The sequence below is a fragment of the Panthera onca genome, chromosome B3, assembly GCF_046562875.1.
Source record: "Panthera onca isolate mPanOnc1 chromosome B3, mPanOnc1 haplotype 2, whole genome shotgun sequence".
In the NCBI taxonomy this organism is placed as follows: domain Eukaryota; kingdom Metazoa; phylum Chordata; class Mammalia; order Carnivora; family Felidae; genus Panthera; species Panthera onca.
This window is the reverse complement of record NC_138344.1, coordinates 2,169,517-2,197,040: the sequence shown is the minus strand read 5'-3', so window position 1 is coordinate 2,197,040 and position 27,524 is coordinate 2,169,517. Positions and strand designations below refer to the sequence as shown.

Genomic DNA, 27,524 nt, shown 5'->3' with positions numbered 1-27,524 from the left:
TTATCTGGGCTCTCACCTGGCTACCGTGGTATCATCGTTAATAAACTTGACTCTTAGGGGCGCCCGGGGGGCTCAGTCAGTGAAGCGTCTGACTCTTGCTTTCGGCTCAGGTCGTGATCTCACAGTTTCATGAGTTCGAGCCCCACGTCGGGCTCTGAGCTGACAGCGAGGGGCCTGCTTGGCATTCTCTCTCCTCCTCTCTCTCTCTCTCTCTGTGCCTCCCCCACTCTCTCTGTCTCTCTGTCTCTGTCTCAAAACTAAGTAAATAAATACTTGGCATCATTCGTGGCAAACGAGGAGCCTGGCCAGGCTCCCCCAACCCCAGTGGGACGCTGGTCCCTCCTTCGGCCCTACTCAGGTCACACCTACAGAAGTCACATCGTGGGTGACAGAGCAGGACGGAGCATGCCGGGCCGGGTGAGGCCTTTGGGGAAGCAGCTTACGTCTGGACATCCCCACCACGGGGCCAGACCTGCTAGCCTGCCATATAATGTCCCATGATCCTGTTTATCGTATACACGTTAAGCTATTACTTTCCTCCTCAAGGAAGCAAGTTGTGCAAAGGTCCCGGACCCCCTCCGCGGGGAGTGGAAGGCCTTCCCTGGTTTCTGTGGACAATCATATGACCGTGCCCGGGGGAACTCAGCAGTAGGCGTGGGAGAAACCCTTCCAGGCTGGGTGAGCCGCACGAGCTCCAAGGTTCAGGGCCGCCTGGACCCTTGGGAAAGGCCACCTTCGATGGAAGGCTGAAGGCACAGTCCTGGACAGACTAAAATACCTCGAGCAGCCTCCGTCCCCCGCAGTTTCCATCTCGCTGGGATCACACGACTTGAAATAGGGTCTAACAGAAGAGAAGACCTTCTGAAGTTTGGCGGGTCTGCGAACACCACCTCGCTTCCCCCTTGGCCGCCCGCGTGGGAAAATGCTCACGCTCCGCACCCAGGGGGCGAGCGCACTGACCCTCTCCTCCCTGCCCTGTGTGACCCAGGTCTCCTCTGCCCTGGCCCTGGGAGTCAGTCCCCGTCAGGTTCTCTACTGGGGGTGACGGGAGCCCCCCAGCACACGCCGGAGACAGGGAGGAACCTTTCCAAGTGCACTGACCACGCGCTTTGCGATTTCCAGCAGGGACCCGGGCTCCGTTACCGCCCCCTGACACAGTGTCTCCCCCCATCGCTCAAGTGAGAAGGTTAACTGAGCCCGATTCGCTGCCACACTCATCGTTCTCGTTCCAGTGAGCCCTGGCTCACAGGCTTTAATTCGGAGCACCCAAAGCCAACCACAGAGCCTTCCGGCCCCGCGGGTCCCGGGCCTACCTTCAGGAACAACATCCTCCTACAGCTCTTGCCTCGATCGCTCCCAGCGGCGTGGAGCTGAGCCGCCTCCGAGGCCGGCGTTAGATCAGGAAGGCTGCCGGGCCCGGCCTCCGATGTGTCTGCCAGCTGCACCGACGAGTGGAAGATCCGCTCCCTGCCCTGGCCCAGGGGCATCTCAAAGGGATCGGGGTACTTCTCGTCGGGGCTCGAGCCGTCGTCGCTGGTCTTAGCGTGACAGAGCATCAGGGAGCGGGAGACAGACCGCAGTTTTGTGGACTTCCTGCTCCTGCCAGCGCGGCCGTGCGGGTCCATCCTCAGAGAGGCCGCGGCGCTGCCCTTCGTTTTCTCCTGGCCCGCGGCCCTCGGCTGGCGGGCGCTGGCCGGGCTGGGCTTGGCCACCGCTTTGTCGCGCCCTGGAGGAAAGAGGAAGCGGAAAGAGGCCGTGTGACTTGCCCGTGACAAGCGGGGCCAGACGAGGGCCCTGGTACGGAGCCGTGGGCGCCGTGCCCGTGAAGCAGGGCAGACCGTGGCTCTGGCCTGTCCACGTGGCCGGCCGGGTGGGGGCCCCGTGACCCCGCGTGCTTACCACGCCCTCCATTCCCAGGACCGTGGAGACCAGGGCTTCTCGCATCCACACCCTCACTCTGAAGGTGGGGAAACTGAGGCACCAGAGGGGAAACGCAGCCCCCAAGCCACTGGCGGAAGAAGCGGGGCCACGGACGGTCTTGGAGATGACGGAGGCCCGTGCGTTGTGACATCTGCACGTCCGACAACTCGGCAGGGGCTCGGGTCTACAGAGCGGGCCGCGGGACGGGGTGGGGGTGCCGCTGCCCGTCCCCTCTCTCTGCCCCCGGTGAGTCCCGCAGCACCTCCGGAGAAAGCCCAGATCCAGGAACCCAGTCTGCTGAGTGCTGCTGCCTTGGGCGCCCCCTTCCCAGACGCAGAGCCCGGGACCCCGTGGGGAGCGCCGTCCGGGGCCGACCCGCCACGGTCGACGTGAGCGTCAAAGAAGGCGGCGCGAGGGAAGGGTCGGGGCCTCGCAGGCAGCGGGCACCTGGCAAACCAACGTGCCCTTCCCCCGCCAGGGCTCCAGCTCCGTCAGCGCCCCCCCCCCCCGCCCCCCACCTCACAGCCTGACGCACCAGGCACGGGCTTCTTTTGCGCCATCGGTCAACACGTCTGTCTCGGCCCGTCCCGGCTCAGCTTGGCCAAGGAGGCGCCTCCCACGGGCTTCAGTTTCCGGGAGGCAGGTGGCCAAAGGGGTCCATCCATCCGAACAGGTCCCGACTCGGGTCCAAGCCACAGAGCGGAGCTGTCGCCAGGGCAGCATGCTGTGCCCCCGCTGTTCGCGCACAGCCAGCATCCAGCAAGGAAAAGCGGAGACCGCGCAACCTTTCGCTGAATACAAGCCTTTCAGAGCCCCCGCAGAGGGGTCGCTCTTCAAAGAAGGCTGTTGTCCGACACCCGGCTGGCACAAATGGACTGTTTTCTGTATTAGCCTTTTAATTGTACCGAGTTATTCACCAGCCATCTCCAGCAACCCACAGAAGCAAATTAAAGCGGACGGAAGAATGCATCCGGGGAAGATTGCTCTGGAGGCTGGAGTATAGGTCAACCCAACACGGGCGCATTCCGTCTCGCACCCTCGTGCCAGGATCTCAAAGCCCTGCGCTCTGCGTCCTTCTTTCTTTCTTTTTTGTTCAACATTTATTTATTATTGAAAGACAGAGCATGAGCGGGGGAGGGGCAGAGAGAGAAGGAGACACAGAATCCGAAGCAGGCTCCAGGCTCCCGGCTGTCAGCACAGAGCCCGACACGGGGCTCGAACCCATGAACCAGGAGATCATGACCTGAGCCAAAGTCAGACGCTTAACTGACTGAGCCCCCAGGCGCCCCTCCAATAGATATTTCTTTTTTTTTTTTAATCTTTATTTATTTTTGGGAGAGAGAGAGAGTGTGAGCAGGGGAGGGTCAGAGAGAGAGGGAGACCCAGAATCTGAAGCAGGCTCCAGGCGGCGAGCTGTCGGCACAGAGCCCGACGCGGGGCTCGAACCCACGAACCGCGAGATCGTGACCTGAGCCGAAGTCGGAGGCTCAACCGACTGAGCCCCCCCCTCCAGGCGACCCACGGATCCTTCTATTTTAAGCAATAGAGAGACCTCAGAGCCAGACCGTTGCTGACCCCCATCCTGGCCGCAGCATCCCGAGCCCTGCAGGGGACACCCCCTCTCCTGAGCAGCCCGGGGCTGTGAGACACGTGCGGCCGCCCCCCAGACCCCCGGCCCCGGCCGTTTCCAGAGTCAGCCTGATGGTACCTCGTCAACAATGACTAGAGTCCCTCACTCCCTGTCACGAACAGATAAGGTCGCCATTTCACGGAAACGTAGAAGCTGCCAGTGAGCGATGCCCACGACTTTCTACCGCCTACAAATGCCTCTGCCCCCGTCCATCCACCGCCTACACGCCCTCGGCAGCGGGACCTCCGCCCGCCTCGGGAGGCTGGCCCGCCGTCCGTTCTCTGGACCCCCCTCCCGCAGCGGGTGGAGGGACAGAAACAAGAAAATCACAACAGCTAACACGTGTTCAGCGCCGGTGACCTACCAGGCACGGTCCCGACCGCTTTACTTGCTGGTCCTCACAAAACCTACCGTAGGCTCCATCGACAGCCTTGTTTTATAACACGGGTAACTGACGCACAGAGGGGTTAAGTCGCTCTCCCAAGATCACGCAGCTAGGACTCGGTGGGAGCAGGACTGAAACCAGGCAGTGGGACTGTCACGGGCAGGTCACCCGATGTCTCCTCCGTGCCGGGTCTCCAGCAGCAGCGTGCGAACACAGCCAGGTCGTTTCTGCCTTTGAAAAACCGCCTGTCGACCCACAGCCTCTCTTTTTCTTCCTCTGTCTTTTGCTCAGGTGAGGACCCTCAACGCGAGACCTACTATCCTAACAGATTTGTGAGGGTCCCCGGTTATCCTCGGCACCACGGTGGCGGTGGAATATTACCCCTTCTTATCTTCCTGAACAGACGTTTCCCTCTCTGCACTTTCTGTCCTAACACTCACCTCCCTGCGAGCCCCCAGCCCACAGTCTGCTTCCTTCCCCTGAAACCGCTGGAACTCTCGCTGTATCCGTTCTGCAACCGATGTGGCCCAAAGCCACGAACCCGGGGCCAGAGGGCACAGTCTGCTGGCCTGGAACCTGCTTCGTTTCGCGAGGGAATTACTGGAACCAGAAGCTCAACGCTCAGATCTGTTGGCTGAAGGATGCAGAGAATTCAAGCTGCTTAGTGGGGTTTTTTCCCCCTTCTCTTTACCCACCTTTACTTCCAGACGGCACCTTTCGAGTCCCAATGGAAGATGCTCTCCTTCCGGCCACCGGCCCCCGAAACAGGAGCTCCTTCCATTCTGTCAGTGCGACTTCCCAGAACTAGCAACTCGCAATGCAAACCTTGCGGTAAGTATTTATATCCTTAGGACCAAACTCCTTTGCATTTTGTTTGGCTTGATTAGGACTCCCCACAATCGACCTGGGCCTCATGGAGGAGGAGGTTTTGCATGTGTGTGTGTGTGTGTGTGTGCGTGTTTCTCATAGGCAGCCCTGGTCCATCAGGCTTTTGAAAGGCCGGAAGATAATCAAAGCTTTGTGTTAAAGGGCCTTCTGGACTTGCACTGGTACTAAACAGGGAGGGTATAAACACGGAGTTACTGAGGGCCACTGCGTGAGTAGAGCTGCCGAGAGTTGAGCCAACACAGAAAGTCCAGAACTCACAGAGGTTGGGGGACAAGAAGAGAGGAAGGAAGGCGGACAGAGAGAAAGAGCAAGAGTGAGCAAGAGGGAAGAATTCAAATGATATACTATGGGCACCTGGATCCAGCCGTGCCTGATGCTATCCTATCTGTTTACTTACACAAACGAATAGACTTCCCTTTTTGCCTAAAAGAAAAAAACTCCTCCTGGAATGGTTGTTCTTCTCTCTGAGACTAAAAGGAAAGCAGTGACATCCAGGGACCAAGAGGCTTCTCCAAACATCTTTTATCCCACCCCAAGCCTAGGAGAGGAGCCAGTCATCCGCAGTCAAACCGAAACTCTCCCCTCCGGCGCCGGGCTCTGGCATAAAAGCCTGTGCACTTTTTTCCCACCGAGCTTTGTCACCACCCTCATGGATTCTTAGGTTGCAAACCCAATTCTCTTCCCGTCCACATTCTCCCCCAACCCGCCATAAGCTCACCCGCTGTGCACTTTCAAGGACAGACATCTAGGGACTTCGGGACCAGGTGAAAGGCTGTGTGTTTCACTCACCGGGTGGAAAAGCTGGCTGCCTGTGGGATTGAGGAGAGCAGACGGCTCAGACTCCTCGGTGGACACTGTGCTGGGCCCGGCGGACCATTTGCAGGAGTGACACATGAGCACCGTCAGTTTTTAAAAATAAACTTTTCCAGAGGGAACCGTGACCCTCTGCAGCCTTCGCTCTCGTGGGAGGTGGCCGTGGCCATGGGATGGGAGGCTGGCGATGTGCTGGGGGCAAGCGGGGGGAGCCCTTTGGTCCGGAGCACAGACGGTTTTCAAAACGAGCTTTGTTTTTATGGAAAATGTAAAACACGGAGGGAATCATCGCAAAGGGTTGTAGTGAAGCGGCCAGAATTGGGCTTCTGTGGGAGACTGCCTTCCCCCTAGGCCTGGCAGCGAGGGACCGAGGGAGAAAGAAGGGAGAGAGAATAATTGGAAACACAGTGCTGTGGTCACATGGTTCCTCTTAGCCTCGGTAACTGTGCTCAGGACACGGGGACCAGCTACTGCTCCCAATGGGACCAAATGTCGGCAGAGCTCGGGGACAAGCCCGTGCCTTCCCCGGTGCAAGCAGCCCGTCCAGAGTTCTTCCAGGATGGACGGACGTGCTCTCTCTGATTTGGCCCCAGGCTCCGGGAGCACTTGCCGGGCTCTTGTGGGGTTTTCTCTGCCCCTAGTGAGTCCTCCGTAAGACGACGTTAGGAGTCTCTTCCAGAGGCTTCCTGGGGAAGCGCAGAGGTTTCCAGCATGGCTATGCTAATGGGACCAGCTGCTTTCACTTCCGGCAGAAGAACCCAGAGGATCTGGCTTTGCCCCAGGAAAGGGCTCTCCCGCTCCCTGAAGGCCTTTCCCTCTCAACCGTGATGGCACTCGCTCCTCCCTTACATCTTCCACAGAACCCCCCCCCCCCCCACAGGCAGGGTGCCCCCAGGCAGGGTAAGGACTGACACAGCATCACGTTCTCAGCGGCCCTTCGGCCAACAGCGGCTGCACCGTCATCCCTATAGAAAGTGCAAAGCCAGGGGCGCCTGGGTGGCTCAGTCTGTCGAGCGTCCGACTTCGGCTCAGGTCATGATCTCACGGTCTGTGAGTTCGAGCCCCGCACCGGGCTCTGTGCTGACAGCTTGGAGCCTGGATCCTGCTTCAGATTCTATGTCTCTCTCTCTCTCTCTCTCTCTCTCTCTCAAAAATAAATAAACATTTAAAAAATGTGTTTCTTGAAAAGAGCAAAGCCAAAAGGTTAGAGCCAACGTGCAAAGAAATGGCTAGTTCCTCCTTTAAAGGAGTTTGAAAAACTTCTAGACGGTGCTGGGGAGCAGGGTCAGCCCTCCTTCCCTCCCTCCCTCCCTCCCTCCCTCCCTTCCTTCCCGTTTGTTCCATTCAGCAAACACTTGTTGAAAAAGCATGACGCGTCTGTCACTACGCTGGGCACAGCTAACTTACTGGACGAAAGGCCACAGTCTCTCCATCTGGATAAAATACACTGAATTCACTGGTGGCCTTTGTGAGGGTAAATCACCATATGGAGAAAGGGGAACTAGCTGACTAAATGTGTTTCGAATTTCTGAATTCCCCGACAGTGTCTTCTATCAAAGGCAATTTTTAAAGTGTGGTCACTCTGGCCCGGGGGGTATTTTCTGTCTTGAATTGAAGAATGACTCAGAGATAAGATGGGGGGGGGGGGGGGGCGGGGAGGAGACATTTATGGTCCTTCTCTTTCCGGCCTGTGGCTGGGACCCGTTGTGGGTGTGGGGGGCGCGGGGAGGGCATGGGACTGGACCGACAGCAAGGCACCTCTGGGCCCGTTTCCCAGCCGGTGGCATGAGCAGGTTCTACCCCTGTGCTCGTTCACCCCCGCCACTGTCACCTGCTGGGGCTGGCCGGGTGGAGGCATCGGCACGTTCGGTGAATGAATGAGTGGTAGGTGAGCATCTCGAAGGTCCCTTCCAACCAAGCTTCCCTACGCCAGTCCAAGGCCAAATGTATGCTGGTGAACTTTATGTGTCAGCCCAAGCGGGGTTAGGGACGCCCCTGCAGCTGGTAAAACATTATTTGTGGGTGTGTCTGTGAGGGTGTTTCCAGAAGAGATGAGCATTTGAATCAGAGACAGAGTAAAACAGGTGGGCGTCATCCAGCTCCTCAGGGGCCTGAAGGGAACAAAAGGCAGAGGAAGGCAATGTTGCTCTACAGGACCTCGGACGTCCCTCTTCTCCTCGGACATGGGACATCCATACTTCTGGTTCTTGAGCCTTTGGACTCAGACCAGGGCTTACACCACTGGCTGCCCGGTTCTCAGGGGCTGTGGGCTTGGACTGGACTACACCCCCGGCTCTCCTGGGCCTCCAGCTTGTAGGTAGCAGATCGTGGGACTTCTCAGTCTCCATAATCATGCGGGCCAACCCCTCAGAATACATCTTTTTCTTAATCTATCTTTCTCATCTATCTCTCTGTATCAACTATCTATCTATCTATCTATCTATCTATCTATCTATCTATCTCTCCACCCATCCATCCATCCATTCAATCATCCATCCATCCATCCATCAGTCCTTCCAGCCGTCCATCCATCCACCTATCCATCCATCCATCAGTCCTTCCAGCCGTCCATCCATCCTTCCTTCCTTCCTTCCTTCCTTCCTTCCTTCCATCTGTCCTTCTATCCATCCATCCATCTATCCATCCTTCCTTCCTTCCATCCATCCTTCCATCCATCCATCCATCCATCCAACCATCCATCCATCCATCCATCCATCCATCCCTTTACCTATCCATCCATCCATCTGTCCGTCCATCTATCCGTCCATCCATCCATCCATCTGTCCGTCCATCCATCCACCTATCCATGCATGCATGCATCCATCCATCCTTCCTTCCAGCCATCCTTCCATCATCTATCCATCCATCCATCCATCCGTCCATCCATCCATCCATCTGTTCATCCATCCATCCACCTATCCATGCATCCATCTATCCACCTATCCATCCATCCATCCATCCGTCATTCCTTCCATCTATCCTTCCATCATCTATCCATTCATCCATCCATCCTTCCATCATCTATCCATTCATCCATCCATCCTTCCATCATCCATCCATCCATCTGTCCATCCATCCCTCTGTCTGTCCATCCATCCATCCACCTATCCATGCATCCATCCATCCATCCACCCATCCATCTATCCTTCCTTCCATTATCTATCCATTCATCCATCCATCCATCCACCCACCCACCCATTGGTTCTGTTGCTCTGGAGAACCTTGACTAATACCATGGAAAACATCTCACCTAGGACCACAGAATAAAGGACCCCATGTAGCTGACTAACATCATAGTGACATGGAGCTCACAGCAGGTTCTCCCCCCACCCCCACACAGATATTCTGGAACCTGCTTTGCTGGAAGAGCCTAGAACATGTGTAAGACCCGAGAGAAGCCCTTCACCTTCCAGCAGCCTGGAAGGCCATCTCATTCATCCATGTGTGGGCACAAGTGGGGTTATCAAGATGCCCTCCCCAAGACCCAGGCCTCTAAGACAAAGGACAAAGCAAGACAGGACTTTCCCTCTCAGTGTTCACTCCCTGTAACGTGGTAAAGATATAATTTATCTCAAGAAGGATCTAGATACATTCAAGAAAGGCACATCCACCGGTCACTCTTTGGATGGGATTGGCTAAGGTCTACTCCCCATCAAATCCAGGTGCCTGGAACAGGGCTTCAAACAGGGACACACCCAGGAAATGCTGTTGCACCTGAAGCGGGTAGCCAGCGGCACAAAGCCACACATGATGGTGTTTGTCATTGGCCAGAGGGACAGGCAGGAGCACAAATGTACCAGCTGAGGGCTGGGACCCGCAGGCCACCTTAGTTTGCACACCCAGTGTGCCGCTCACCTGTGCAGCCTCAAGCCCGGTGTTCAACGTCTTTGCAGCTTAGCCGATGGCCCGCTGAGCAGAGACGACCATGCTAACTGCCCAGAGCCCCAAAGAAAATACCTCCAAGAGGTACTACCTAGCTTAATGCCTGACATAGAGTATGGACAAAAAAAAAAAAAAAAACCCAAATCAATCAAAAACAGTAAAACAGTGGAAACAACCTAAAAGTCCATGAGTGAGAGACCGTGTTAGACACTTTCCAGAACATTCCCACCCAGTAAGATGGCTACGACAAATCTCCATATGTGGACGTGGAAAGAGGTCCGCCATATGTTCCGATGTAAAGAAACACCGTAAAATAGTCCTCGAGACTAGGTTTATTTACAGAAATGGACTTGGATTAGTGAACACTGAACTGTTAATAACTTTTTTGTTTTGGAAGGTGCATAAAGTGCTGGGGGATGGGATATACAGACAGCCTTTCCTTTGTACTTAACTAATTTCCTAGGGCCTATTTCCTTTTACAGCCATCATGTATCAGACTTAAAACCAGAAAAATAAAGGTTCCTATTTGGAGGAACAAAATTGAAATTTATGGCTGATTTTTGTCAACAAGCAGTTCTGGGGAACCTCACAATGATTCCCTCAGGTTCTAAAATGTCTGCTTGAAGTTTTTATGAAGATTGCCTTGGATTTACAGACAAATTTAGGGAGGACCAAGAACCGTTCTTAATTATTTTGTCTTTTTTTTTTTTTTAAATATTTGCTCAGATTTTCTTTTCAAACCTTCAAACAAATGTTATATTCTTCTTTATATAGGTTCTAAATGTCTCTGATTACGTTTGTTCCCCAGCCCTTTTGTTTCTTTTTTTGAACGGAACCATTTGTAAAATGGTTACTTATATGTAAGTTATGAATCTTACATATTTATCTCATAACTGGCAAGATCTCACATGTAAAAATAAAATAAATAAAATAATATAAAATAAAATAAGTAAAAGGAAATAAATAAACAAAATAAAATAAAAATAAAATAAATAAAATGGAATAAAATAAATAAAACAAAATAATAAAATAAAATAAAATACATTAGATAAAATAAATAAAATCAAATAAAATAAATAAAATCAAATAAAATAAATAAAACAAAATAATAAAATAAAATCAAAGAAATGAAATCAAATCAAATAAATAAAACAAAATAATAAAATAAAATAAAATAAATAAAATAAAATACATAGAACAAAATAATAAAATCAAATAAAATAAATAAAATCAAATCAAATAAATAAAACAAAATAATAAAATAAAATCAAAGAAATGAAATCAAATCAAATAAATAAAACAAAATAATAAAATAAAAAATAAATAAAATCAAATAAAATAAATTAATTAATTAATTAATTAAAATAAATAAAACAAAATAAAATAAATAAAATAAAATAAAATAAACAAAATAATAAAATAAAATAAAGTAAATAAAACAAAATAATAAAATACTGGATGTAAATCCCTTAATACAATTTATTGACTATTTGTCATTGCCGTTAGTGGCATCATCATCATTATTATTTAAAGCTAGAAATTCTCTTCTGAATACCTCTGGAGCCACAACCCCACGAATTTTGAAATATGGCGCTCTAATTGTCATTTTTTTAAATGGTCTATAATTGCAGGTGTGACTTCCAGTTTCTTCTGAAGGTCGCTGTGGTCATTGTTAATTTCTTATGGTCGAATTCCCAAGATTTGGCCTTGTTCCTCTTATCATTTTTTGATTAGAAAATTCCAGTTTAATTGCATCCTGGCCACAGGATATGTCCTGGACATTTTTGATTCGTTGGAATTTACTGAGGTTTATTTTGTGAGCCCATGTGTGACGTGACTCAGTGTTTTCAACGTGGTGCACACATTTCCAAAGAATCCGCAGTCTCTCTTTGGAACTTCGGAGATGTATATATCCACATAGAGCCTCATAGACTCTGTGCAGTAACTTCTCCTGGACAACCTCTGATGGGAAACGCTTAGCAACCCCAGCCCTGGCACAAGTCTGGTGGGTTGTCCGTGCCTATTTGTGTTCTGTTGTGGGTGAGTGTGAAGAGACACAGAGTACTCTGCAGGTGTGGAGAAGAATGAGGTAGATCTTTCTGTGCTACACAGCGTGTGTGTGTGTGTGTGTGTGTGTACATGCGTGTGTTCGGCAATAGAAAAATTCAGAGTCCTCACCAAACTGTCATCAGGGATGGTCTCTGAAGAACAGGCTGGGGGATGGTGGAAAACCGGTCACCGTGCATTTTACTGACCATAACATTTTTATCAAAACCCAATTTTGTAAAAAACTAAAACACAAAGCGGCAATACGGTAAATCAGTAATAAATGGGTGCACCTTACTTAGTTTCGATCTAAGAAGGGAGAAAGATAAAAGACAGGAACAACGCAAACATTTTAAATGAACGAACCCAGAGTCCGACCTACTTGCCAGAAGATCTGGATCAAGAAGGATGCTCAAAACACGCCCGTGAGTGAACAGCCGAGGCCCCTTCCAGGGGAACCGACTGCAACGGCGTGAGATTGACACCAGCCATCTCCAGGCAGGAGAGGCAGAGAGATGCAAAACCGCCCACAGCTCTACGTGGTCACGGAGCCTTTCATTATTTCTCTTTCTCTCAACACACACGTGAGCGGGCACACACACGCACACGCACACGGGCACACACAGTCGTATTATCTGCGTTTCCTCTTTGCACAGGGGGTGCGAGGCGCGTAGCCCAGGACGCGCCTGGGGAGGGGGGCCCCCTGCTCCAGGGGCTGGAACTGGCTACCGCGCACACTCAGAGAGCGAGCGAAGGCACGGGGGCCGGGGGCCTGCCCACCCCCCAGCCTCTCTGCTGCTCCAGATCTCCTGACCCATGTAAGAAAAGGCAAGAACAGAAAGACGTGAACCCGTAGCCGACTTAGTCCGGGGTCCCCGCCTCGGGCGAGGGGGACAAGGCCACCGGGTTGGAAGGCAACATCGGGAACATTTGCGGCTTAGGACGCTCTCCCTAAACATCTCCCTTCCAAATCCCACCCACTGTTTCTCGAAGCTCTGTAAATCTTCTCTCACCGTAAGAGTTTACATTTTACATGATATGTACCATGTAAACACACGTAAGATGTGTCTGTATGCAAAGGTGGATAAACGTAAATATATTATGTACATAAATACATGTATCTAAGGCAAGAGTTTCGTGAAACACCACCCTTACTACGGTGCGATAAAGCACAAAAGAGATAACACAGAAGACGATGGGGCGTCTGAAGTGTTCCCGGATCTCCCCCAGCCGCTTCCTACGGGGGGTGCTTGCTTTGATTTCTTGCTTAGTTCCGTTCTTCTGGGCCCCTGAGGCTCCCATGTCACCACACCTGCCTGTCCTTCCTCCGATTCAGGAGCTGGGATGGACCCTCAAATCCCCTGTGTCTTCCAAGGGGAAGAAAGAAGAAGGGGCTCTAGCCTCGCCTCACCTGCTGCGGTGGGCCACAGGGAGCGCGCCCCGGCGTTGGCTGTCCCCCCGCAGCGAGGACAGCTCCTGCGCAGATCCCCGCCCGGGGTGGGCCCAGCCCCTGGGGTGCCCAGCCCCGAGCTCCACACCCGTGTGCACCCTGTCCTCCAGCATCTCCACGGGTGGCCGGCAGAGCGGCTCCCGGCAGCCCACGAGTCCTGCTTGGCCCCTTCTCTGCTCCGCAGTCTTGGCTGCAGGGCCCCTCAGCGTTGCCACCACACGTGGGCAACCTTGCCTAGCGTACGGGACCGATGTACACTTGTCCTTCTTCCAGCTGGAAGCCAAGAGAACTTGAAATAAATTCCTATTGCTGGCTGCCTTCTTGACCACACTCGAAGCTCTCAGAACTATCATACCCTCACTGGATATTTCTGTGCCCGTGTACGCGAGCGTGGTCCTCTCCGCACCGATCTGGGTCTCGGGATCCAAAAAAAAAAAACGTCTTCCGTGTGAAAATCTGTCACCGGCCCACGGGGACAGTGCCAATGCCAGCTACTGTTGTTACAGTTAAGGCTGCGGTGATGTTGGTATTCACTTATTCGGGCCACAGGTAGTTCCCGGAGATTCACCGTGTGCCAGGCACTGATGGGTGTCGAGGGGGAAGACACGATCTTTTACGGCCCGTTAGAGAAGACGGACGTGTGAACGGAGAATATTCCCAGCGTGGGGAGTTTAATCATACGGGTTTCAATCAAGGGCCACAGTCTGAAGTGACTTGATAAATGGCCTCCCCGAGGAATCAGCCCGTGAGCTGAGGCTGGAAAGCCAGATGAGGGTTTTCCACCCGGAGAAAGGAAGGCAGGAGGTTCCAGAGAAAGCACTTCACGTCCAGAGAACAACATGTACAGAGGCAGAAAGATTTAAAAGACCCTCCTGTCTTCCCATCAGAGCAGATCTCTTGGTGGCCCTGGAGCCTGGGGGCGTGAGCTGGGAGTGAAGGGACCGAACTGCCAATTCTGGCTGATGAAACTGAAGAGTCAATTGGGAGCAAGGACCCCATCCGGCTGGTGAGTGGACTTCCTTTCTGAGCGCACCCTCCCCGCCTCACCCCCAAACGCTGGGGCCACTGCTGGCCCCCCAGAAAGGGATGGGGGAGGCTGGCAAAGGACGGGTCCCACACCCCTGCCCCCCGCCCCCCGCCTGAGCAATTCTGCTTTTGACGGTTTGTAATGAGTTCTCAGGAAAGATTTCCATTCCGGAAAGGTTCCCATGCATGGAAAGAGCCAGCAAACACCTGCTCTCGGCAATTATAACCCAACCGTCTACCCAGGAAAGATAAATCTTGGCGATTAGGAAATGCAGACATTTGCCGAGCCGTGTAGCAATGACGAGTGTAGATGTGGGAGTCGGGCTGGGGTGAGGATCCGGACTGCCCCTTTCTAGACGGGAGATCCTGGGCAAGTGGCCTCACCTCTCTGTTCTGGGGACACACGACCGAAGGGTGGGGGGGGGGGGGTTGCCGAGAGGCTCATACAAGATGCCACGTGCAAAGGCTTTAAGGCGGCGCCTGGGGCAGGAAGCGCCCGGCAGACTGAGTATCACCGATGAGCGCCACTGGGGCTGAATAAGCCAACAGACAGCAGGGGGCACCTGCTCCCCCACCCCCGCCAGCTCCTGTCCTTGTCAGGTGCGGAGGGTAGGAGGGGTCCTCCACGGCGGTCGTAAATGCTGACGGCCACCTAACCACAGGACAAGCAGGACGAGAGGGCGAACGGAGGAGAAGAGTGGACCTCTCCTCTCCTTCCCGGGCGCCAAGAGGAAGGGCAGGAGCCCACGGACAGCGGCTCCCCGGGCTGGCCCGGAGCTGGGCTCCAGGGACAAAGGTGCCGCCTTTGAGGGGCTCCGCCGGGAACGAGAAGGAGGGGGGACGCCTCCCTGTGTCCACAGAGCGCCAGGGCATCTGCGGGGACCGCATTCTCCGGCAGAGACAAGCACGTTCCTCAGCCGAAGGGTCGCCCACCCTGGGACCCAAGCAAGGTGGGGAATTAGTGGTGGGAGCCCGCCCACGACACCGGCGTGTCTGACACGCAGAGACGCTGCCCTCCCCACCCCGGTCAAGGTCAGAGACACCCGTCGGCTCCCATGCACCTGGGGAGGAGGAAGCTGGCCGGCAGCCGGGAGGCCTCCCCTGGTGTCCCCGTGTCCCGCGCCGAGGGTGGGGTCTCGGCCGCCGGTCGGATGTCCCAGAACCAGAAGCCCCAGGGACGCGGGACATGCACAGCAGACGCAGGAGGTCACCCGCCCGTCCCCTCCCCACAAGCTCCGACGCGGCTTCCTCCTCACTCACTGCGCCCCGTGGTGGCTCACGACTCCCACCCTAAGATTCTTCTGGCTTCTGCTCCTGTCTCCACCCCAGCACAGCTTCCAAAGATGACGTCAAGTTCCAGCAACCAAGACCCTCCCCCACGCCCGTCAGAGGGGCCAGCCTCCCGGTCAGAGCGGCCGGCGGAGGGACCGTCACTCACCTGGGCCCACCTACCTCCCTGCACGCGGTGCCCAGGGCAGCCACCTCCCTCAGTTTTCTCTCCGGCTCCCCGGCAGAGGTGAAGGCACCATTTCCCCGGGACAGCCTGGGGCCCCAGCCTGGGTCAGAGCCGGCGGAGGATGGGAAACAGACCTCCGTCCTCACCCAGAGGCCGCTCTGCGGGTCTCATCCCGGGCCCCGCCGCCGGCTGGGATGCTCTGAGTCAGACGCTGCCCTCGCCACCTGCTCTGGACAGGTGACTCAGGGCGAACGCGTCCAGCCTGGCGCGGGTTTGCTTAGAGACTCCCGACCTGAGCCATCTGATTTCTCCCCGTGAAAAGCCTTGGTCCGAAAGGGAGGCTGCCAGCGCTGGGAAGCTGAGCCCCGGAACAAAGGCCACCATCTGCTGGGCTGCGGGGAACACCGGGAGGGGGCGGCCCCGCCCAGAACCCCCGACCCCCAGCAGGCCTCCTCGGGCCTGACACGTTGCTAGCTTTACGCAAACGTCGGCTCCCACGACCTGCCACCAGTCCAGCCGATGTTATCATACCCGTCTTAAAAATCACTGCACAAAAATTCGTTGAGCACCTGCCATGCGCAGACCTGGTGACCTTGGGTCATAGCCCATCCCTGGCTCGCCAGAGTCCGGCAACTTCCCTGCGGTCACCCAGCCTGGAGTCTAATCCCGATCCGCCCAGCACCAAAGCCCACGCTCTTTCTACGGCACCACACTGCCTCTCTGTCCCTAGAGTAAAAACTGGCTCTCAGGAGCTGAGGCAGCCCAGCGGTTCTCAGAGTCTGGCCCCCAAGCCAACGATGTTAGCACCATCTGCTAGAAATGCAGTTTCCTTTCTTTTAACTGTTTATTTACCTTTGAGAGAGACAGACAGACGGACAGACAGACAATGTGAGTGGGGTAGGGGCAGAGAGAGAGAGAGGGAGACACAGAATCCGAAGCGGGCTCCATGCTGCGAGGCGTCAGCACAGAGCCCGACGCGGGGCTCGAACCCGTGAAGCAGGAGATCACGACCTGAGCCGAAATCGGACATTTAACCGACTGAGCCGCCCAGGCGCCCGTAGAAATGCAGTTTCTGAGGCTCCTGACTCAGGACCTGGGCAGGCGGGGCCTGGCCCTCTGTTTCGGCAAGCCCCCCAGGTGGTTCGAGTTGGAGTATTAGCCAAGGACATGACTTATAGGAGCGCGTCAAGGGCCCCAGCAAACAGGGACAAGGTGCCTCTGTTTCCCCCGTCAGGATGATTGCCTTGTGACCGGGGTGCTTCCCCCCCGGCCCCCGCATGTCCCCTTGGAGAGCTTAATCTAAGGGTGGCATTCAGCCCATCTGCCCCCTGAAGAGCTTCCCACACGTGTCCCCTAAGCACAGCCTCGTGAACGCTTGGCATGTGCCGGGCTGGGGCTTCTGTGGGGCCCTGTCTTCTGAAAAACGGAATGCGCTCCAAGCGCCCACCAACAAGCCCTTCAGGGCTTCCTGGGGGCTCTAACGAGGCTGTGGGCACCCGTAGGAGGCCCCTGCAATTCCATGTGGGGCTGCAGAGGTCCAGCCACTGCCCGGCAGCCAGGCCCACGGTCACAAGGAGACGCACTGGAGACAAAGCTGTCTTTGTCAGTGGGTGTGGGGGACCGTCCTGCGTCGCAGGGCTGAGTCTGGAGGGCCGCGGAGGAAATTCTCAAGAGCAGAAAATGTAGGCCTCGATCAGCAGGCACAGACTCTCGCCTTTCCTTAGGGGTGGGTGGGAGGGGGGACAGCGCAGCCGGGGCTCGGGTCCAGCCTCCAGGGTCCAGATTCTGGGACTGTCTCAATCCGGCAGCAAGGCTGGGACCGATGGAGTCCCCCCGGCCTCTGGAGGTCGCTTCACCCTTCGCAGACCCCACAGCTTTCTTCCTACACCAGGCCTGAATCCAGCTCCTGCCTTCCCCTCCTATCAGATGGCCCACCTTCCTTGACTATCAGAAAGCAAATTCGTTCCGAAGCACAGGGGACATCGCGCCCAGACCCTTACTGACCCAGGGTGCTTTGCACCTCAAGGTGGAAACAGCATGTCGCCTGTGCCCCCCAGGCCCCCTCCAGGCAAAGGATGGGCTTCCCTCCGTGGCCTGACACCCCGTGGGCCGGCTCACCGCGTGCCCGTGGGAAGGGAGGGGGGAGCAGGCCGGGGAGCCCCCGAGGCCTCACGACGGGATCTTGGTCGCAGCTCGGCTTTCGTTCGCCCATCTGCCCCACGGGACTGAGGGCTCAGGGCGCAGAGTCCCTGAGCGGTGGGGCGACGGGAGAGGAAGCCCCCCTCAGACACCCCGCGCGTGCGCCTCCCATCACTCATGTGTGTTTCAGTCTCCCCTGAGCACCAGACCCAAAGTTCACCTCCGTGGGATCGCCCCCGGACACCTGCACACGCACACGCTGACACGCGTACACGCTTTCGCGCGCACACACGCACCCGTCCCCGTTTCCAGCCACGGAAAGACCGGCCGGCACCTGCAGGCAGCTGGTAGACCCTGGCGAGCACCGGATTTCCTGTTACCCGCCCAGCCCCCCAGGAGGTACCTTCGCTCCGCGCACCGCGGACACGCTGTGTGATCAGGGCCAGTCCCGCCAGCGTGCCGGCCACCCACGTGTCGAAAACCCCCAGACCCACGTCGCCAGCCTTGGGGCTTCTCAGTTAGGAACTCCTTCTCCTGCTCCCTGCTTGGGGTCGCTACCTGAGGACCGACCGGGGATCCCCAGGCCCGGGGATCCCACACGAGTGGTCCTCTTGACTTCCCCGGATGGGACCTCTCCCTCCCAGCCTCCACGTTTTGGTAGTTATTTGCAAACCCCAAAATTCAACCCCAGGGTCCAGGAGCGGAGACCGTGGGCCCTGAAGCAGGCTTCCTGCCCCTGGCCAGGCACATGGTCCTGGAAGGGTGAGGAGTCCCCTCCCCGGGGACTGGCCCACTCGGCCGCGGGCTGGCTTTGGCCCTCGGACCCCTCCGACTGTGCTGCCGGAGATGTGCCAGTTCTTACAAAGTTCTGAGCAAAGAGATCATGACCTGAGCCCAAGTCGGACGCTCAACCGACTGAGCCACCCAGGCGCCCCTAAGGCAGCTTCCAGTTAACAGAAAAACTGCACAGAGCGTGTCCCCTCCAGAGCATAAGCGCCCCGAACAGAAATCGTCACTCTTGTTCACAGCAGGGTCTCCGGCTCTGGGACATGCCTGGCCCAGAAGGTCTCAATAAACATTTACCGAATGAATCAACCCACAACCGAACGAATAAATAAGTGACTAATGCCATGTAATGAGCTCCCACATTTGTTTGTGCTTTAGAGCCTACGCAGAGCTCGCACAGACGTTTTCTTAATCAGATGAATCTGATTAGGTACAGATTTAAAGGGAACTTCAGAAACCTAGTGACACTCTCGGTCCCAGCTCCTTGAAGGGCACAGACCGGGACCCCGTGGGGCCCTCCAAGGGAAGAGAGTTCATTTCCCGGAGCTCTGATAACCCTTTGGGTTGGACCCGCGGGGGGCACGTGCTTCCAGCCACGGCCACAGCCCGTGAGAAAAGAGCGCGCAGAGACGCGGCCTTGACCAGCACGACGAGACCCCGTGCGCGGCACCCTCGCTGCGCGCACACGCCGTGCCAAGCGCTGTCAGCACGGAATCCGGCTCCGTGGTCGGCCCGGAGGGCGGGGGCCGCTGGTTGCCCCTGTTTTCCCGCCCGGGGCAGGGACAGTGAGGACGCGCGGTGGTAAAACCACTTTCCCAAGGCTCAGAGCCAGGATCTAAACCCAAGGGTATCTGACAACGAAGTCCAGGCCGCGTGTGTCTGAGTGACCTGGAAATCCCTGCCCCACGGGTCAGCCCGGGACGGGACGGGACGGGACGGGCTTAGAAAGGGTTAACGCCAGAGCAGGAGGGAGTGGTCAGGCTGGCGAGCTGCGCTTCCAAGGCCCAGATTAGGACTGTTGGCACCGCGTGTCTCCTCTCCACCTGGCCGCAAAAGAAGGCCAGGTATTAATGAAGGACACACGGGGCCCCCGGGGTCAACCGTGTCCACTCAGCAGGGCTTGGGCAGGACCAGCGTGTTCTGTGTCCGCTTCGGGGTGTCGCCTCTTACAAGGGTGTGGGAGCAGCCGAGTCCCTGTCTTGTCCCTCTCTGACAGGATGCCAGAGGTCCCCCAGGCAGGATGGCTGTCCCCTCCCCCAGTGGAGCGAGGGGGGCCGCTCCCCGCTTTCGTCTTTCTGCCCGCACAGCTATCTGACGAGTGCCCCGTCCTGCCTGGCACCAGAAAGCAACGTCTGTGAAGATGAAGAAATCCCCACTTTCTTCTCTTAATTTGTTATCGTCATGACACGACTGACTCAATACGCAAAAATTTCAAATCCCTGCCCAAGGTCACTGGCTCTCTCCCCCGTGCCTGATGTTCCTCCAGAGGCCGCTGCTTTCTCCCACCTCCGCACCTCCGCGCACGCACACGCTGCCCTTTCCAACTCGCAGGCGCCGGCCTCCTGGCCAGCTCTTGTAGGGTTTTCAAGGTTTGGCTCAGAGTCACCTCCTCCAGGAAGCCCTCCCGGACACCCCTCCCAGCTCACCGGAACGGGAGCTGTCCTCCCGTTCTCCCAAAGCCCTCCACGCCGACTCACTCCTGCACGTCCCATCCAGTAAGCATGAGCTTCTCCGTGCTGTGGACTGAGTCTTACGCCTCTCTGTAGCCCTTACAGTCCCCCAAGCAACTGCCCAACAGCTGTGAGAAGAAAGGGGGAGGAGAGGGAGAGACAGAGGAAGAAAAGGGCAGGGAGGAGAGAGGGAGAGAGGGGTCTTTGTGGGCAGACGCATACGCTCAGATAGAACTCGGACAGAGACAGAAGCACGGAACCAGATGCACGCCCAGCTACGCGCGTGCACGCTCCAGGCTCGGGAGGCCAGAGTGGGCACTGAACGAGCACTGGCCCAGGAGTCCGGGGCTGGTTCTTACCAGGCTGGGCTGATGCTAACCGGCTGTGCAACTTGGGTAAGCCACTCCCCTTCTGAGCTACAGCCTTCCCCTTAGTGAAAGGGTTTTCATTTCATGGGGGGAGGGAAGGGGAAAAAATAGTTTCGAACAGAGAGGGAGGCAAACCATAAGAGACTCTTGAATACAGAGAACAAACTGGGGGTCGGTGGGGGGGGGGGGGAGGGGGAAACGGGTGATGGGCACCGAGGAGGGCGCCTGTTGGGATGAGCACTGGGGGTCGTGTGTAAGCGATGAGTCACGGGAACCCAGTCCCGAAGCCAAGAGCACACGGCACACGCCATACATTAGCTAAGGTGACGATAAATATTTTCTTAAAAAAGACTTAAAGAAGAAACGTGCTCACCGCCTGATGGGGGGTGCTGGTTCAGCAAAGAGCATCACTGCCTTCCCCCACCCCAGGCCACCTCAGTGCCCCAGCACCATCCGCAAGGGGAAGGACCCGAGGGCCGGGGCAGGACGAAGCAGGCACCGTTAAATTTAGCAACACACGATAGATTATTGGTAAAAGCGGAACCCAACTGAGAAGGGGCTGGGGGGGGGGGGAGCTTCCTGCTTTCTGGGGTGGATGTGTCTCGTGCTGAGAGTCGGCCTCGCACAGGTGTGTCCATTTCTCAAAATTAATTCAAGGGTGCACTTCCTGTACGCACATTTCAGCGTACGTACGTTTTACCTCAGAGGAGAATAAACAAATACTGCGTTCAGATTAATTTACGTACGTGCTGAAGTGTTTAGAAGTGAAGGGTCGTGATGCCTAAAACTTATTTGGAAACAATGGCGCGCCCGGGTGGCTCAGTGGGTTAAGCGTCCGACTTGGGCTCAGGTCCTGATCTCACGGATCGTGGGTTCAAGCCCCGCGTCGGGCTCTGTGCCGACGGCTCGGAGCCTGGAGCCCGCTTCGGAGTCTGTGTCTCCCTCTCTCTGCCCTTCCCCTGCTTGTGCTCTGTCTCTCTCTGTCTCTCAAAAATAAATAAACACTAAAAAAAAAAAGTTGCTCAAGGGGCACCTGGGTGGCTCAGTCGGTTAAGCAGCTGACTCTCGGTTTCAGCTCAGGTCACGATCTTAAGGTTCGTGAGTTCAAGCCCCACGCAGGGCTCTGTGCTGACAGCTCAGAGCCTGGAGCCTGCTTTGGGTTCTGTCTCCTTCTCTCTCTGCCCCTCCCCCCACTTATGCTCTGTCTCTCTCTCTCAAAAATAAATAAACATAAAAGAAACTTATTTGGAAATGCATCCAAAAAGTAAGATGGGTGTGTGGACGGACAGACAGATGGAGGGATGGACGGACATGCGTTAAGGCAAATAGAGTAAAATGTCACTTGTGGAATTTAAAAGCGGGGTATGCTCATTGAGCACAATTCTTTCCACTTTTCTATACGTTTGAACAGGTCTCATCATCCTGCTTTGGAAGAAATACAGTGGAAAGCAGGCTAGAGAATCAGTAATTTGGGGGATGGTTAAATCCGTCGTGGCACCGCCATCTGATGTGGGTTTCTGAGGCCCTCAGGTGGGGGTTCTGCTCCCCTTGCGGGAACCGACAAGCCCCACGGTCAAGTGGAATCATGCGCACGTGTCACCCTTGGTCTTGCTCAGCCACAGTGCAGCATCGAAAACCTCGGGCTCTTGGATGAAACAGACCTGCCCGGGTTCAACTCTGCCTTGCCGCTCACTGCGGGGACAAGCCCCCCACCCCCGGGGCCTCACTTCTGTTCTCCTGCAAAGTAAAGACAACCGTGTTTGCCTCCCGGGCTGTGCAAGGTCAAAGGAGTGGGTGCCAGGTGCTGAGGGCTGCTCGGGGGTGGGCGGGGGCGGGGGGGGGGGGAGCGGGAGAGAGGCTGGTGTCACACAGATGTTCCCGGCTGCACACCTGGCCGGCCACCAGGTGTGGGGAACGTGGTGACTGTCTGATGCTCACAGAGGAGGGTCTCGAGGCCTTGCCCTCCAGCAAAAGCTTGTTATTTCCTGAGCTAACAAGTCCCCTTGAGCAGTTTTCTTAAACCCTGCAAAGAGCACAGACGGGCGGAGGTACACTGAAGACGCTCACGGGGGCGCCTGGTGGCTCAGTCGGCTGAGCGTCTGACTCTTGGTTTCAGCTCAGGTCGTGACTCCGGGGTCGTGGGTGGAGTCCCGTGTCAGCCCCCCGCCCCCGCGCTGAGCGTAGAGCCTGCTAGACATTCTCGTTCTCTCTCCTTCTGCCCCCGCCAACTCACGCGCACTCTCTCCCTCTCTCTAAAATTTAAAAAAGAAAAATTTAAAAAAAAAATTTTTTTTTTTTAATGTTTATTTATTTTGGAGACAGAGAGAGACAGAGCATGAACGGGGGAGGGTCAGAGAGAGAGGGAGACACAGAATCGGAAGCAGGCTCCAGGCTCTGAGCCGTCAGCACAGAGCCCGACGCGGGGCTCGAACTCACGGACCGCGAGATCGTGACCTGAGCCCAAGTCGGACGCTTAACCAACTGAGCCACCCAGGCGCCCCGAAAATTTTTTTTTTAATGCTTACAGTGGCTCATTAGCTGGTGAGATTTGAGACAGTTCTCCTCCCTCATCTCTGCCCTCCGAGGTTCTGTTCCCTTTACCTACAGCTTGCTTCCCCCTGCCCCCACGTAACTGCCCCCCATTCAGAGCTCGGCTCGAACAGCCCCGCCTCAGGGGAGCCCCCCGACCCACCCACTAGGTCAGTTCCCCGTCAGAGCACCCAAGACGCCCGGCACCCCATGTCAGATTTACACACCTGTGCCGTCCATCTTGCATGTCCCACTCCGTCCCCGGAGCCCAGCCCGGTGCCTAGAATGCTCTAAATAAATGGCTGAAAATGAGTTCCAAGTGTTCGAGAAAGTGACTTCATTCTTTGCGGATTGAAAAATAAGTAGAAAACGGGTGGTGGGGCGAGGCGGGCGATAAAACAGACCCAGTACATCCGCGTTGTCCTGGGCAGCCCCATGCAGCTCTTAACCACCAAAGGAGGATGGTGCCCCTTCACGTGGGTCTACTGTTTCCTCGGGAGAAACACCAGCTTGCGGGGGAGAAGGAGCGCAGACCCCCGCTCCCCACGCTCCAGCCCTACGCGGAGCTGCCCTCTGCGTCTCGAAGGCCCAGCCCTCTTGCTGGCCACGGGGAGTCCCGAGGGCCCCCGGGGAATTGTGGCTCCATTTCCAGCAAGAGTCGTCGAGGCGCCTGGGGAGGACGTCACGTGACCTACCGTTGGGGATCGAAGCGGCCACGAGGTCACATGCTCAGGACGTGCACGTGTGAAACGGCACAGCTGGGAGTCTTCCTCGAGGCCGACGCTGCTCCGTCAGTCCCTCCACCGTCTAGACGGGGACAAGCGACCACACCATGGGAAGGGGCTTTCCCGGGTCACGCTACAGTGTAAGGGTTTAACTGGACAGAGCCTGATGCATTTAATCCCCAGCGGAACTCAAGAGAAAAGGGGACTTAATCATCACTATTTTTTGTTTTTTTAACATTTCTTTTTCAGAGAGAGAAAGACAGAGAGTGAGCAGGGGAGGGGCAGAGAGTGAGGGAGAGACAGAATCGGAAGCAGGCTCCAGGCTCCGAGCTGTCAGCACAGAGCCCGAGGCGGGGCTCAAACTCATGAACTGCGAATTCATGACCTGAGCTGAAGCTGGACGCTCAACCGACCGAGCCACCCAGGAGCCCCTAATCATCACTATGAAGTGATGTTGTAGGCTGTGCCCCAGAGAAGCACCCAGACCCAGCACCAAGGCACTCCTTCCTACAGCTGAAGAAGGGCCACCCCCGTGATGGTCATAGCTGAGTCTCTCTCCAAGAACTACCCTTTGCTAAAGACAGCCGCCTCGTCCAAGGTCGTACCCCGGCCGTAGAGCGGCCCGGAGGCAATGATGGGTCATCACGGGAGTACAGAACCCATGGGATCCGGTGGATCACCATGCCTTCCCCCCAGCTTTCCTTCTGGCCAGTTCTGCCTCCCTTACCCCTCACAGGTGGTGTCCCCAAGCACACTCCCCAATGACCTTCCTACACAAATCTCTGTTTTCTTACCGGGACACCCAACCAAACAAGGCGATGCAGGAAGTGGCAAGACGTCCCCAGAAATAAAATGGTTTCACCAAATTGTGAGCACCTACTGAATACCAAGTCAAGCCCAGCTCTTGAAGACTCCCCAGTAAGTGCATCCTTATGGTCCACAGCCAAAGGCAGACATTCTGAGGGCTCGGCCCACTTGCTGTAAGAGAGGGAAGGCATGGCGACCTGGCCCTCGAGCGCTCCCTTTATCCCCAAGCCCTGGGTGCTCTGTGAGGGCTCCCGTGTCACCACAGGGCAGGAGCCTGCATGCAGACGCTCCCGTGTTCCGGGCATCACGCATATGATGCTCGGGCCATTTCGCAGGCGTTATCTCCTTTATTGCTTCTGTAGTCCTGTGAGGTAGGAACCCATAGCCCTCGTTTCGCAGGGGAGGAAACCGAGCCTTGGAGAGGTTACACACCCTGCCCCAAGTCAACTAGCCTGTTCACCTCAGCGCCAAGACCTCACCCCAGGTGGCTGGACCCCACAGCCCGGCTCTTGGTCCCTACGTGCCACTGCCTTTCTTCAGACCCCAGCGACGCTTGAGTGAAACCTCACCAAGGGGGCCCAGGGCTCCAGCCGTATCTTCCATATCTTCCTGGAGCCGGAACAGTCAGAGTGTGCCTTTGACTTGCCTCATTCCCCTTTTTAAAGAAAACCATGTGTTTACTCTCCGATGCCAAAGTTACAACAGAACTGAAGTTTTGCCAGTGTTGACTTTAAAAGTTGAGCAGAGGGGTTCAAATCCTTTCCCCTGGTGCCTGTTTATTCACGTTTCCAGAGCAAACGGAGGTGGTCAAAGAAACCATCTATCGGATCTATACCTGCAGCAAGGCAGGGAGTCCGGCCAGGGCGCTCAGGCCCCTCCCAGCCTCACCTCTCCCCTCCCCGCGCCCAGCCCTGCAAGACTCAGAGGGGCCCCTGCTCCGGTTCCCCGGAGACACCCAGGAGCTCCCCCTTCTGTTCTGTTTCCTGCTAGGACCAGAGCTCAGCGGGTGGGGACCCGGACTGCTCGGATGCCCCTGCTCCCTGAGGGTTGCCAGCAACGCTCACAGAGGAAGTGAGGGCACCAGTCAGGGCTCCCTCTTCTCTCCTGGGGGGGCGGGGGCGCTGCGATACCCTCGCCCCTCTCCTCTCTGCCCAGCAGACCACTGAGCATCCAGCCGGCTCTGCAAAGACAACGCGGACAGACGGGGATGTGTCCTGCTCCACACACGTGCACGCGCGCGCGCACACACACACACACACACACACACACACACACAATACGGCGTAACCAAAATCATGCTCAGCGGACCCCTCCCTGAGGATGTCAGGAGAGTCAACCCCTCCGTATCCAGCTCCCCGCGACCCCCTGAGAAGAAGCGGCACTTACCGGTCTCCCTGCGGGGGAAGATTCTCTTCTGCAAACTCATGCCGCGGGGCTTCGAGGAGGAGGCTGAGCCGGGAAAAGTCCCCGGGAGCCCGAGAGCCCCAGCCGCTCAGCTCACTCGACAAGCCCCGGGGATCACCGGCAGCTTCTGGGCGGGGAGTATTTGAACAGGAGTTGGAAGTACGAAGTAAGTCCTCGTTAGAGCTGTTTCTCCCCCCCGGCAGGGAGGGAGGGAGAGAAGCCCTTTCCAGCTGCCAGCAAATCTTGAGCGTCTCAGAACGGTTGCTTCCCACCCCTGCCCTTCTTGCGAAGCAACTGTGCATGAAGGCGATGTTATTTCACTGGATCGAGCCCTCAGATCATAAGCCTTTTCCTGTACCACAAACAGAAATGTAAAACCTCAAACTTTCCTTTGGACTCAGACTCTGCTGGGAGAGGACTGAACACAACCCTCTCTGAGGTCGAACGTATGGAAAATGTGCTAAACTGTTTAGATCATCCCAAGGGCTAGACTGCTCCCCACTACAAGCTCCCCTCCCCCCCGGACTTTTTTTTTTTGTTGTTGTTTTTAATGAGTTCTGGTGTGTTTATGTAATTGCAAGGGACAAACACAACACCTAAAATCTCTGCCCAAAGTTGAAGTGATTCATTTTCTCCTTCACACACACCACACACAAACACAGCGCCTGTTTAATCCAAGTGAAAACGCCTTTCATAAAATCTGCAAAGGGCTGGGGCAGAGCGGCTGCTGGTGAATGCAGCCTGTGTCCCCAGAAGGGCAGTTGGGCTCCGGGGAAGGTGGAGGCTGACTTTAATCAGGACAAACAGAAGGCGCTCTGACTCCCGCCCATGCCGGGACAAGCAGGGATAAAAGAAAAGTGGGCGCGAGCCCCGGCTGAGCGGGCTGTAAAATCTGTTCCGCCGACTGTACCCAATTCCCCCCGCTTGTCTTCTCATACCAGGAGATTTTATTTTTAGACTTGGACAAGATGTACTATTATTTTAAGTGACCAACTTGATTGCTGGGTTATATAAATCCTTGGATTCCCCCACCGAAAAGACCAAAAGAATATACAATAAGTAGGCAAAGAGTCAGAGCTGGAAACTGGGGGAGAATGTGACCGTTTTGGAGACGCCGCAATGGATGACAGGACCGAAAGGCAGCCCTGTTCCATCCGACAGAGAGAAAACCTCACCAAGAAGCAAGTGGCACAGACCGTGGTCAGGTCCCGGGGTGACCCACCCCTGCCAGGAGCCCCCACTAGACCGGAGTCAGTGCCACCACCACTCAGGATCTTGAAGAATCAAAGCCTGCTGAGCGAGCATCACTCTGCTCGAACCACCTCCGGGTCACTGCGGTCCCTCTGCAGACACGCACGCCCCGCACACCCGAAAAAACCGTTTCTCAGGCCCGTGCTGCAAAGTTGACAGAAAAACCTTTGCTATCAGCACCTAGAGCGGGAACAGCTCCCTGAGAGTCATCCCCATCCTGGGCTGGGGGTTGGGATCCAGAACTGGCACTCGGCCACCACCAGGCCTATCTTGCTCTGAATAACCGAGCGACCGCCCGGGGCCGCGAAACCGCAGGACCCTCAGCTTGGCCGCCAGCAGCATAGGGGCC

General features: G+C 55.8%; 1 pseudogene across 1 annotated transcript; it reads right to left on the bottom strand.

Annotated features, from left to right (window-relative positions):
* Nucleotides 1–1,214: 1,214 nt before the first annotated feature.
* LOC132668602 (pro-interleukin-16 pseudogene) lies at nucleotides 1,215–26,526 on the bottom strand (annotated as a pseudogene). Its single transcript, XR_013555940.2, has 2 exons — nucleotides 25,907–26,526; nucleotides 1,215–1,726 (listed from the first exon to the last, which is right to left on the bottom strand). The product of XR_013555940.2 is annotated as a pro-interleukin-16 pseudogene (transcript).
* Nucleotides 26,527–27,524: the final 998 nt, after the last annotated feature.